Genomic DNA, 13,791 nt, shown 5'->3' with positions numbered 1-13,791 from the left:
TGTGTGAAGGCATCAAGAAGATGTGGTATATATACACAATGGAATACCTCTCAGCAATCAAAAAAGATAAGCTCATGCCATTTCCAACAACACAGAGGGAGCTGGAAGGGATTATGCTCAGTGAAATAAGCGAGAAGGAAAAAAAGAAAAAGATCAGATTATTTCATTTATAGGAGAAATATAGGGAAAGCATACAAGGGATCAGGAAAAAAAAGATAAAACTTGCAGGCAAATTATAGATCTATGGCATCGAACTGGGGAAGAGGATGGTCAAAACAGGGGAGGAAAGAGCACAAGGGACAGTGGTGATGATTCCCGGGTACCGTGGTAATGGGAAAATTATGGGGAATACACTTGAGGGGAGAAGGAAAATATTATACAGAAATGAGTAATGATGTAAGAAAATATAAATTAAGAAAAGAAATTTTATCTTGTGTTATTTAAATTTTCTGACCCTGCATTTTAATAGGCAAATATCATTTTTATGCTAATAAAGCTGTGTAATCTAGGTCTCTGGAATTGGGGGATAAGTTTCTTGCTCTCATTTTTAGTTTCATCTTCTGGGATTTAAAATTTGGAATGTTGCATGTAGTTTCCTCCCACAACTGTAAACTAAGTTATTCACACTGCTTTATCTGAAGGGTATTCAGTGAGAAATACCTTAAGTAGATTCATAAAATGCCAGGAAGATGTATTTTCAATTGCTTTCCAGAACACTCTTGAAAACTTACTTGGGTGTTTAATCACCTGCAAATGGGATTTACCTGAAAAACTGTCATCACAATGCATATTTTTGATGATATGAGTTGAAACTTTTAAAGAAAAAATGACACGAGGGAGGAAAGAAGTGCATGTGCTTATAATTTATCTTTTTGTCACCCTAGGTTAAATTCCTTTTTATTAAAGTCTGATACATTTATTTGGGGGGCTAATTTTTATCAAAAATCCTTGATCATAATAAAATATTTTGGTTTGCTCATTAACGTGTACCTTGAATTTTCTTGAGCACCTATGAGCTAGACAATGAGATAGACACTTGATAAAGAATAGAGTTCCACTCTGTGTAATATACGTGGTAAGACTGGTGCTGCAGAGTCACGCTTTTCTAGGGAAAAAGTGTGCAGAGACCAAAGGAAAAGCATTATGATGAAGTGCAGTCTCAAAGACAAGTCTGCGTAGAATAAATTGTAGTAAGAGAGAACAATGAATTCTTCTTTTAAATCTATCTAATATGTGACTACGTAAGTGCTTAAGACTATAAGTCAGCCTGATAGTAAGAATTTGTAGATATTACTGACTTTGGGGTTGCTGGGATATTTGGACTTGTCAGAGAGTCCGTAGGCTGGCGATCCTTCGAGAGATTCTTTCCTGCTCAGAATAAAACCCAAAATTGTTATGTGGCCTCTAAGGCAAATTCAGCCAGCCCCACCTCATATTTCTAACACAGCCACTGCAGTTCTCTCTCTCATTCATGCAGCGGAGGGTGGCTGATTCTCAAAGAAGTTAGCTCTCCCCACCTGAGAGCCCATCTCACCTGATGAGCGTGATCCAGTGCCATGGATCTCTGTCCTTCACTTTGTGTTATCCATCTTCTCACGGCATATTACCACCTGACATAAGGTCTACGTGCTATGTAGAATATAATCTCCATATCAGAAGGGACTTTGTTGTAAACAAACAAACAAAAAAAAAGCCAGTGTCTATCTTTCTGAATGAATGAGTAATGTGTGTTTCATACTTATTTTGCAAGGTTGAACTTACTCACTTTTCTATTCTCGAGTTAAATATTAATATGATGAGGGAAACTCCATCTTATCTAAATTACCCCTTAAGAATGATAGGAAGGTGACTTACCTAATACTACACAGTTTAGAAGAAAAACAATCCAAAAACTCAAGTTCTCTTATGTTATTAAAATTCATATTCATTGCACAGATCGCCAAAGCAATACATTCATAAAACCAAGAGAGACTAAGATCAATAGAAAAGAAGGGCGCACAACTGCACAATAGCAGTGGCATAAACAGCATTAAACTTCAAAAATGAAAGGCTGGTTATGGAAAATATTTTCTTAACTTTAGAGTTTGAAGATGAAGAAGGGGAGAGACCTCTGCTAAAGACACAGGGTGGCAAGGAAGACAGAAGTCAGACCTCAGTGCCTCTTAGCCTCCACCTGCTTGCTCTCAGCACAGAGAAAGCAACATCCCAGTCCAGGTAGTCCGCGGTTCCACAAATTAAAATCATTTAATTAACCTTCCCTGCCCCGGGGAGGCCCACAATCACTGATCTCGGCAGTTAAAAAGAGCTAGAGCCATTTTTATTCCCTGCTATTCACATTTATTTTTAATGATAGGAAGATTTTATCAAAACAGATGTTAACTCTTTTGGGGTTTGCAGACTTTGAGAATCATAAACTTATTTTAAAATTTTCTATTAGCTAGGATTTATTTATCTGCAAGTAATAGAAATTCCAGCTCAAAGTGTTTTTTTTCAATAAGCAAATGCATCGGCTCACGTAACTGAACATCCAGAGGTTGGATGGTAAATAAGGTTAAATTATACTGTGGTCCCCCGTCTGCACCTAAAGTAGCCCAGTTCTGGGGGTGGGAGTGGAGATCTCATTGAACCGACTAGGAATGATTGAGCCTACTAGGAACAGCAGCTCCCTCTGTGAAAGGAAGGCAGGTTGGCTGGGGTGCCCAGGAGGAGCACTGGGAGTGTGTAGATGGGAACACAGAGAATGCTCCTCAGTGCAAGAAATGAAAAAGCTCATGAGAATCAAGTTGTCCTCAACAGTAGACAAAATATTTTGATAAGAGACTACTTAAAATTCAATGAAAAATTTGAAGCAGGACAATTTCCGGCCTCCAAAAACAACTGCAAGATCCTAGGGTGCTCCTGCCTTGCAGAAAGCTTGAAACAATCCTTTCTGGACATTCAAAAAATCTCCACTGACTGCAGGACAACAGTAGCTTGAATCATGGTAAACATCAGCACTTGTCCCATATGCACAACTCATAATAGTTAAAAATGATCCAGTAACAAAAAAGGCCCATCATTCATTTTATGAAGAATTGAAAAAGTCGTTGTAATTTAGTAAGAAATCAACATTTTCAGAAAATAAAGCCTATTATAAAAAAGAAACAAATTATCCTGTGGTTGAATGATACTATCCAGAATTCAAGTTCTCTCTTTTCTGTCACTCAGAGTCCACTCAGTCTGAAGGCTTGTTCCCCTCACAGCTGTAAACTGGTTGCTGGTAGCAATCAGGGCTATGTGAGTCCTAACTCGCATGGGGAAGAACATATCAAACTTCAAACAAAATCTTTCCCCTTCCTGATTGGGCCAATTTAGATCATATACCTGTCTCTGAACCAGTAACTATCATCAGGCAGAAGCTTTGTGCTGATTGGCTTAAATTGGTGCACCTGGGAAGGGGAGGCCAGAGGTCAGCAAATCCTGCCCATCAGCTGTTTCTGGAAAGTTTTCTCAGAGCTCAGTCATGTTCTTCCTCCATGTATTATCCACAACTACTTTTGCATTGCAACAGCACAGTTGCAACAGAGACCACGGGACCCAGAAATCCTAAAATATTTACTATTTGGCCTTTTACAAAAATAATTTGCCAACCCCTGGCTTGCGTCAATGCTTGCCCCTTTTGGAACGGAATCCAATCCCCTAAGTCATGATACTCTGAGGAGAGAAATTTAGAATCAATAAGCAATACAAGTCTGTCAGATGTCAACCCAAGGGGACTTTTTTTTCCTCTTGTTCTTTCTTGAGCAGAGCTGAAAAGAAAGTGAACATACCAGCATGAAAATCTTAGGTTTTGAAGTCCATTCACTTATCCTCCTTTCTCTCTTCCACTTTAATTGGTGTGAGTAGCTTACATTAATCTGGTCCCAGTTCATAAGTAATAAACGGATGGATGGATGGATGGATGGATGGATGGATGTATAGATAGATTTCTATATATGTTTCTGTTACTTATTAATTCCACAGAATCAGAATACCCAAACTCTCTGCCCAATCTCCACCCACCAGCAGTGGCACAGAATTCCCCAGAATCCTGCTATAATCACAGAAGAACCAGCCCCCCAGGATATGACTTGCTCATCCCAGGAAGACCCCTCACATCATGATTTCCCAGGTAAGTAATTTCCTGCCCAAACAGCAATCTGAGCTTTCTTCTTTTTTTATGTATCCTTTCTTGTTTATTTCTATTGTGACAGGAGCAGTACATAGCCACTGAGAAACATTAGGAATATAGATAACCCATGGGGGGAAAAAAAGAAAACTTGTCACCATCCCACACCCCAGGGAACTTTGAAAACAAACAGTGTTTTCCGGAGGTTTGGGCTTTCCTCCGGTGATCTAAACTCGCTTTGCTTTTCCAGCAGGAAGTCATGGTGGAATGTTTTACTTTTTCTCCCCCTATATTTATGAAGTTACTGAATGGGTCTATTCTTTGACTAGCCTGTCTTAGGGTCCTTTAGTAAGTTGTGAACTCTCTGACCATTTAAGGAAATTCATGGGAAAAGACAGTGTTTAGATGTTGCTGCTTCAGATTGCTTTCTCAAAGTCCTATGTGCATTTTTTTGCAAACATGAAAGATAATTTATTTGGACGGGTATGTACAATTTCACCTTATCTTGTAAATAAAAGGGAGCCAACTTTTCTGAATTATAGGGTTGGGAGAATAAGCTCAGCTTTACAAATCCTCATTTAGGCATACCTATGGGCTTTCTTCTGCTCATTATAGAAACCACTTGAAAACGCCCCAACGTTGGACTATTTCCAGGACCTCAGATGGGTACAATGTCAGGTTTAGGGCTCAAATAGACTGTCGGAGGTGCTTCAGTATCACTCCAGATCCCACAGGGCACTGAGTTTGGGATCTGGCCGATGTTGTCATTAGAAGCAGGCACTGCTTGGGGGATGAGGGGTGTGTGTTTTCTGACCCTGCTCACAGCACCACCCTGACCTGCGCATCCCTTTGTAGAGACTACACAGCCATGTTAACATGGGTCATCATAAAGATGACCGCTCAAGTCCTAAGGGTAGTTCCTGTTGAAGACAGTATGAGTTCCTACCTGTCTAAAGAGTGAAGGGACAGGGAAGTTCACACATGACAGTAATTGGAAGAACACTGGCTCTGGACCTGGGCTGTGTCATTTTTGTTTTGTTTTGTTTTAACTCTGTTCTTTTTTTTAAAAAAAGATTTATTTATTTATTTATTTATTTATTTATTAATTTATACAAGAACTGGGGTACAGGCCAGATGCACGGGAGGGTGAGCGAACCCACCAGAGACAGAGCAGGGAACAGAACAGGCAGACTGACGAAACACACAGCTGAGAGGAGCAGCAGGCGAGACAGGAGAGGTCTGCTGCGCCATGTGAGACCCCCGCCAGCCAGCTGGGATCGAACCGGCGCTGCAGAGGCTGCGGACAGCTTCACAGCGCTGTGCTCAACTGCGTGCACCACCAGGGGAGGGCTGTGTAATTTTGAATCCAATAACTTCACAGTAGAGTTTCCTGGCAAATGCTATTTCAGTGGCATGATCAAAGTCAGCATCAACTATAATGGATCATGTTGACAGCAGGTAATCTTGATAAGATAAAATGAAATGTCAGATATTTCTGTGGCCCACCCTCACAGGCCTTAGCTCTTTGGATCCTGTTTTCTTTATGGATAAATCAGTGATGATAATATCACCTACCTGCTTGGTAGTGTGGGCTGCCGTGGAGATGAGGGACAATAAACTGGTTAAAAACTCAGCAAGTTACTTGGAAGGGTTACCTCTCATCTCTATGAGGGGAAGGGATCTAGACGAGGGCAACTGGAAACTGGAATGACTTCTCTCCACAGTTTTGCCTGCTTGTGTAAGTTCCTACTCAAAGGGTTCCTGCTATGGTGGGACTTTCTACTTCAGTCTAACTCATTGAGAGAGGTAATCAAGTAAATTTTTTTAAAAATAGAGTTTAGGGCCTCCCTGGTGACGCAGGGGGTTGAGCACAGCACTGTGGGGTAGTCCTCGGCCACTGCAGTGCGGGTTTGATCCCCTGCCAGCCAGGGAGCAGCCCACATGGCACAGCACAGACCTCTCCTGTCTCACCCACTACTCCGCTCAACAGTGTATTTCAGTCAGTCTGCCGGTTCTGTTCCCTGCTCTGTCTCTGGTGGAACCTCTCACCCCTGCCCCTGCACCTGTGGCCTGTACCCCAGCTCTTGTATGCATAAGTAATAGGTAAATCTTTGGGGAAAAAAATAGATTTTAGGTGCTTTCCTGATTTTAGGCACAAGAGGTTAAATCTCAGCACTATGAAGCTATCGGCAGCCACTGCAGCAGACCCAGCCAGGGAGCTACCCACATGGCCACATGGCGCAGCAGACCTCTCCTGTCTCACCTGCTGCTCCTCAGCAGTGTATTTCAGTAGATCTGCCTGTTCTGCTCCCCAGTCTGTCTCTGGTGAATATTCTCATCTATACCTCTGGCCTACACCTCAGTTCTTGTATATGTAAATAAATAAAATAAATCTTAAAAAATTAAAAAAATTAAAAATAGATTTTACATTTATAACAACTATAGACTTAGTGAAAAATTGAGACAATATAGATTTTCATATACCCCACAACCAATTCCCCATCTTATATTTTACATTAAGATGGAACATTTGTTATAATTAATAAACCAATATTGATACATTATTATTAATTAAAGTCCATATACTTTAGCCAGATTTTCTTAATTTTGGACTTACGTCATTTTTCTGTTTCAGGATTGCATCTGGGAACCTCTTGTTTGTGACAGGATCTCAGATGGTCCGGGGTTTTGATGACTGGCAAAGTGTTTTACAGACTGTCCTGCAACTGGGATTTATCTGAAGTTTTTCTCATTGCTAGACTGGGATTGTGGGTTTGGGGAAGGAAGACACAGAGGTAAGTGCCATTTTTATTTCATCATATCCAGGCAACATACTGTCAACAGGAGGGGTCACTCTTGATGTAGACCTTAAAAATGTCCCAACAGTGGGTTTCTCCACCATAAATTTCTTCTTTCTAAAGGCAAATTTCCTCAAATTGGCATCCTTAAAACTCACCACTTTTTGTAATTATTAATATTTAGAGTGTTCTTAAGCTGGGCATGAGGGAATTATTACAAAAACAAGGTTTCTAAAACCTGACCTAATCCTCCAGTAGAACATCATGAATGGCAACTCTGAATTAGCAATTTCTTGCTAACCCTATGCAGAGAGCCCTGAAAATGAATAAGGAATTAAAAATAAAATGAGTGGGATGGTCAAACCAATATGAATGAATAGCTGTGAGCCAAGTGGAAAAACATCTTTTGGCATGTTTAAACTGGTTACCTCAGCATGTCCTGAAAATGTGCTTTCAGTGTTCCAGGCCATTAGACTCTCTTTGTAGGCATGAATCCTGCCCCTCCTCAGAAAGAAATCCTCTCCTAAAACACACATCTTTAAATTGATCTAAAAAACCACACACACACACATCACCATCACCACCAAACAACCTGAGAATAAATTGCATGTCTTAAAATTAGAATAATTCATTGCATAGTTACAAAGCCACTTGAACTATTCCTTAGAAAGACTTCTTGTAAAACTGAAAGCTATGTTCATGGCTGTCATGTGAAAGAAAATGGGGAAATATTATCAAACTTTAGTGTCTTTGTTCTACCCGGATTTTACTTTCCTCTTGAAGCAATTCAAATTTGCTTCCAAAGCATAGGTTTATAGAAATAGTCTAGTGTTTGCTCATTTCTCCAAAGTTTTACTTCAAGACAGAAAGACCTCCACTGTGCTCAGCAGTTCCCTCTCTCCCCTCTGGTAGGGCATAACCCTCATGGCCACATTCCACAGCTCTGACACATTTCTTTAGAACCCCATCCAGTGGGTGGTATAGATAAAGGGACCCACCTAGTACACTTCCCAGCAATGGAGGCCCTGATTCCGGTCTTAACCTGTTTTGCTGTGCTTTCACAAACATTCCCAGATGGACCTTCCTTTTCATTGATTATCTCAGGCCATTAAAATGAACAGAAGAGGAAGCCCTTGAATTGCTCCATTGTAATTGTGGTAAAGAGTTTTTAAAGGAATTATCTTGGCCAGTTTAGAGCCTCCTCAATTTCCTACTTGCTATAAATGAAGCAAATGGAGAATTCGTGATTACATAGAAAGTTCAGATAACTGATATATTATTTTCTTGTGATACTTTTTGATTAACTCAATTGCTAAAAAAAAAATATCCAGGCTAATTAAAGATTCTGATTAAGGTTTTCTGGGTACTAGTTTTCAAATTCTTTGCCTGGAAGGATACACTGAAAAGAAAGTCAATATCTAGAATGTACATGGCAAGCATGAAGAGAAATACAGCAATCTGGTACTTGGTTAGAATAAAGCAAATATCCCTAATTAAGCCTTTGGTTTTACAAAAATTACTCAAGTATACTTCATCAACCCAAAGTGTGGATGCTAATATTCATTTGAGACTCAGACCCATCCTTTTCATTCAAGGAATCTAATCAAATGTTCTAGTCATGTGTCCAGGTGCAGGATGCAGAGAGTCAGCATCTGTGAGTCACAATGGGTCACTCATGGCCTACGGGCTGCCACTGAACAAAGATCTCATTTGGCTTTATTTGAGAAATAAAGTTTTTGTATAATTTCCTAAGGTGGCTTCCACTGGGACAAGATTGAAAAAAAAAAAATGGTGATTGCTAACCCAAATTAATTCCCTAGTACAACACCCTATCTGAGCTATATATTCCCGCAATTATAGCTAGATCTTGCCATTCCAAGCAAGATCCAAGTTCCTCTTCCAGAATCTGGTTCAAACACCAGTCTCTATTAGTACCTCTGCTTATTGAGATTCAGTCTCTCTGGTTTCCATACTGAAGGTCTGGACCTACCATCGATAGCACCTACCACCCTTGTGCTTCTCCACCGTCCTCTGCCACCACAGTCCTCCTTGCCATTTGCAATGCCAAGGAGATTCCCCCATACAACTTACTGTCACCCACTGAACTCACACTCATTAAGAGGGGGTTCTGAGCTGCCAGACTCCATTTCGCTAACCCCTGGCTTCTGTTCTCCTCGATGAGCATTTCACTCTTGCCCTTTCTCTTCCTTCTCTCCCACCTCCGCCCCATGTTACTGTCTGCTCATGTCCTTTTCCTGGCACACTCCAGTCCTTCCAGGCCACCTGTCTCCTCTTCCCTATCCCCGCAATTTCATGCCCCATCTAGGTCAATACAAGGGCTCGTGCCTTCCTCTGACCCAGGACAGTACTCCACCCTCAGGAGAAGGATTCTTCTTTTCCTGTCATTGAGCTTTCTTTCCCTTCTGGATTTTCCCTCTCTGCAAAAGCAAAACCAACTTTCTTGAACCCATGTTACCAACTTGCTCCTTGCCCTATTTTTTCACCCCCATGTAGAGCTGTCTACACGTAAGCTCCTGTTTATGCCTCCTGGCCTCTCTTGAGACTCTAGCAGTTCAAATTCAAGAAACCTCCCCGGCCCTGCAATTAGAACTTTGTGTTCACACACCACCGAACTGCCCCCACCGGGCCTCCAAGGATGTCCATGTCAAGAAAACCGCTGGCCAATTCCCAGTTGTCACCTTGGATGGGTCAGCATCATTGGACGTGATAGATCATTCTTTTTTGCCTTAGGACATTTTTCTTGGTTTCCAGGATCTTATAAGCTAATGTGGTGGTTTTTATCTTCCCTCGAGTTACCCTTCTTAGTCTATTTTGTTGATTCCTCCTCTTCAACCTGACCTCCTAGCATAGAAGTGCCCCCTTCACTTGATCTCAGCCAAAAGGCAGAGAAGCAACAGAAGTGCCCTCTTAACAGAAGAAACCACCTAAGGCTCAGGACTGAGCTCTCATCTCTTTCCTAGCTACACTCACTTTCTTGGTTTTCTCAGTTAGTCTCAGGACTTGGCAGCACATCTGATAACTTTCAAATCTATGTCATTAGCATACTTGCACAGCAGCCCTGAACTCTTAAGATTATCTATCCAGGGACCTCCCCGGTGGCGCAGCGGTTGAGCGCTGGGGTGCGAAGCTGCCCGCAGCCTCTGCAGCACCGGTTTGATCCCCAGCTGCTCCCCGGCCACCGGAGGAGATTCCCGCATGGCGCGCAGACCTCTCCTGCCGCCCGCTGCTCCCTTCAGCAGTGTGCTTTGGTCCTTCTGCCTGTTCTGCTCCCCGCTCTGGCTCTGGTGAATTCTCTCACCCTCCCACGCTTCTGACTGTACCCAGTGCTTGTATAAATAAATAAATAAATCTTTAAAAAAAATTATCTAATTGCCTGATTGCAATCCTTGTTTGGATGGGTAATTTCCATCCTGTATGGTACAAAGCTGAGCTCCTGATATTCTGCCCCCTATGCCTCTTCTGCATCAGTCTTATCTTTTTTGTTGCTCTGCTCGAACACCTTAAAGACACTCTTATCCCTTTTACCACAACAAATCTTCCTGCTTTGCTGTTCTTTCAGTTCAATACTAGAACTGGACCACTTATTGCCCCCACCACCACCTCTATAATCCAAGTGCCCTCATCTTTTGCACAGGTGGCTCCTGTTACAAGACCATCAATGGCACATCAACTCTCCCTGAATATCAGTCCAAGTCCTTGCAATGGCCTCACTGTGTGTCCCACCCCCACCTCGGATCTCCGCTTATCTCATTACCCTCCTTTTCACTCCCCCCAGCCATGTGGCTGCTTGCACTTTGATTCTTCACACCTACTAGAGCCTCTACATGCAGTGTGCTTCCTCCAGGTTTCCACACAGCTCAGGTCTTTACTCAAACGTCATCTTCTTAGTGAGACTTTCTTGACCATCTTGCAGAAAATTGGAAGCTTCACTCCACCCCACCCCACCCCAAACTTCCTTTCTTCCCTTTACTGCTTTATTTTCTCAATAGAACTTTAGACCCTACTAGACATGGGTGTGCTACTGAGATGCAGTATCATGTGGTGGTTGAGATGCAGGTCAGTCCTGAAGTCTTTGTGCTTGAGTCCAAGGCTTGGTTGTGTCATTTACCAGGCAGTCAAGATAGAACCTCTGCTCTTCACTTTCCTCATCTATGTCATGGGAATAATAACAGCCCCTGCCCCATCAGGTAGGAGACTTGATATTTATATAAAGTTCTCAGAACAGCCTCTGGAACATATGAAGTGCCATATACTTCACCCACCTTTTGTTTTTATGCCACCCCCACTAGAAGGTAAGTTCCAGGGGCCTCCCTGGTGGTGCAAGGGGTTAAGCGTCATCATTGTCATCGTGAAGCTGTCTGTAGCCACTGCAGCACAGCACGAGTTCGATCCCTGGCCAAGGAGGTGACCCACATGATGCAGCAGACCTCTTCTGTCTCACCCGTTGCTCCCCTCAGCAGTGTATTTCAGTCAGTGCACCTGTTCTGTTCCCCACTCTGTCTCTGGTGAATTCTCTCACCCCCCAAACCTCTGGCCTACACCCCAGTTCTTGTATGCATAAATAAATCTTTAAAAAAAAATAGAAGGTAAGTTCCATAGGGCAGGGGTGTCGTACGTGGTCTACACTGCTTTATCCACACCACCTGGGACATGGCCTCACACAGAGCTGGAACTCAATATCCAGTTTTTGAATGACAGATCATTGACATTTCCTAGCTACTGAGAGCCAGTATGAAAACTTGCTAAAAATGTGTTTAATGTAGTGATGTGCATATGAACCAAAAATTGAGTCCCCCATTGTAGATGCTGGCTTGGCCCTAGGTTAATTTGTGTTCATCATTTACAGATGGCAAGTCAGACTTTAGAAAATCACAGACTAACTGTCAGCATGCTGGGTGGGCATGCCTTGATTGGTTTTAGTGCCAGATCAAAAACGATCAAAAATAATGTTCCTTCAACAGAAAGGGACTGAATGCAAGTGCTACAGTCCTAAACTGAAGCCCCTGTCAGTGTTTTCTGACGAGAATATTCTTCTCAGTGCCACTTAAAAGAGCAAATATCCACAGTGTACACCAGGTTCCCCAGTGAAATAAGCTCCCTAAATAAAGGACACGATTATTATCCTGTTTCATCTCAGGGTCTCCAGAAAAATAGATGCAGAAAAGTAGGCTTAAGAGTTCAGATCTTTCAACTCACTGAAATAGCTTTATTTCTGTTGTTGCTGGTCTGTTTTGTTTTTAATTAAAACAAGCCCAGCAGCAAGGCTGGCTGGCATGGCAGGCGTGGCCTTGCTCAGGTATATATATTCTGTTCAGCACAGTGCTGGCTTCAAGCAGGCTTGGGCCTGACAGCAATTCAAAACTACTCCAGTGTTGGACTGTTTCTGGTATGCGATTTCCTGAGCATAGAAGTGGAGGGAGTTAGTTCTATTTTAAGAAGTGATCTTGAGGAATTGAATGTGCCTCTTCCATTGCTGAGATAAAAGGTTTCATGCAGGAGATTATAAAGGCTCTGCCCTGTCAAGTCTCACTGGTTACCCCAGTGAATGTGCGCCTTGGGGAGCCCTTTCTTCCTCTGGCAGTCTGATTCTGTGGCCCCAGGGCACATTCTGGAGCCAGCGCTCCCCTCCCAGCCGCACCCATGGCCTGTCATGCAATGAGCACACCAAACAGGTTTGCCTGGCTAGACGGGGCTGAGGTGTCTGCAGCAGAAGGAAGTACAGTCATACACACGCCCCATGACACAGTGACATAAAAGAAGCAACTGGTCTGCCATCCCCCTAGAAACAAATATAGCAACAACACAGAGGTGGATTTCCCGTGTGGACACGACGAGGTTTGCAGGGCCTGTTCTAGCCCATTGCATTGGTAACCTTATAGGCTTTGAGCAAACATGGTTTCAAAGTTGTAGTTACTACTTTACTAAACTGGTTTATTATTTTAATTAGTACTTCCGTGCATTTTTTAGGGTTCTTCCTATATATTATCATATCACATGCCAACAATGATAGCTTTACCTCTTCTTTCCCTATTTGGATTCCTTTTATGTATTTCTCTTGCCCAGTTGCTCCAACGAGGACTTCCAGCATTATGTTGGAAATTATGTTATGTTCCAGTATTATGTGAGAGTGGACATCCTTGTCTTGCTCCAGATCTTAATGAGAAGGCTTTCATTTTTCACCATCAAGAATGATGTTTGTGGGGGCCTCTCTAGTGGTACAGGGGTTAGTGCCAGTACTATCAAGCTATCGTCAGCCACTGTGGCATGATTTTGATCCCTGGCCAGGGAGCTGACCCACATGGCACAGCAGACCTCTCCTGTCTTGCCTGCTGCTCCCCCTCAGCCGTGTATTTCAGTAAATCTGCCTGTTCTGCTTCCCACTCTGTATCTGGTGAATCCTCTCACCCCCTGCATCTCTGGCCCACACCACAGTTCTTGTATGCATAAATAAAAATAAATCTAAAAAAAAAGAAGAATGATGTTTGTTGTGGGTTTGTCATGTAAGGTTTTTATTATATTAAGCTATGTTCCTTTTATCCCAAGTTTTTCAAGGACCATCATAAATGGATATTGAATTTCAAATGTTTTTTTGGCATCTATTTATATGATCATATGGTTTTTATTTTGTTGTTGCTAATGTGTTAAATTACATTAATTTTTAGATTTTGAACCATCCTTGTGTTCCTAGAGTAAATCCCACTTGGTCATGGTGTAAAATCCTTTTGATGCACTGTTAGATTCAGTTTGCCAAGACACTTCAGACCCCACAGAATGGCTTACCTGGCTGTGCTAAATTTTGTATAGTTTATTTACCCATTTGGGGTA

Source organism: Talpa occidentalis, unplaced genomic scaffold, assembly GCF_014898055.3.
Source record: "Talpa occidentalis isolate TD23 unplaced genomic scaffold, MPIMG_talOcc4v2.1 talOcc4.12, whole genome shotgun sequence".
Lineage (NCBI taxonomy): Eukaryota > Metazoa > Chordata > Mammalia > Eulipotyphla > Talpidae > Talpa > Talpa occidentalis.
Note: the sequence above shows the minus strand (reverse complement) of the source record.